This window comes from Calidris pugnax, unplaced genomic scaffold, assembly GCF_001431845.1.
Source record: "Calidris pugnax isolate Ruff unplaced genomic scaffold, ASM143184v1 scaffold60, whole genome shotgun sequence".
NCBI classification, from domain to species: domain Eukaryota; kingdom Metazoa; phylum Chordata; class Aves; order Charadriiformes; family Scolopacidae; genus Calidris; species Calidris pugnax.
In genome coordinates, this window is record NW_015090831.1 from 1,973,454 (window position 1) to 1,973,677 (window position 224).

The 224-nt window shown below is 35.7% G+C and overlaps 1 long non-coding RNA gene across 1 annotated transcript in view; it reads right to left on the reverse strand.

Annotated features, from left to right (window-relative positions):
• The window catches only part of LOC106887561, a 2,583-nt gene that overhangs the window by 517 nt on the left and 1,842 nt on the right, over positions 1 to 224 (reverse strand). The gene's annotated exons all lie outside the window — the stretch shown is intronic.

Below are 224 nucleotides of genomic sequence, written 5' to 3' on the forward strand. Positions count from 1 at the left end.
CACCTCACGCTCTAGCGGGCTTATTTAATTTCGACAGTATTTTCTTTATAAGCGTGTTAGCTTCTTTCTGGCTTGTTTAGACTTGGGGCGAGAGAAATCTCTTTTTAACACCTTAGCTTCTGGGATCCTCAAGCAAGAAGTGAAAGTACTGACTGGAACTTAAAAGTCGTTTACCAAAAAGCAAGAAATATGTGTGTGTGTATATATATATATATATATATATA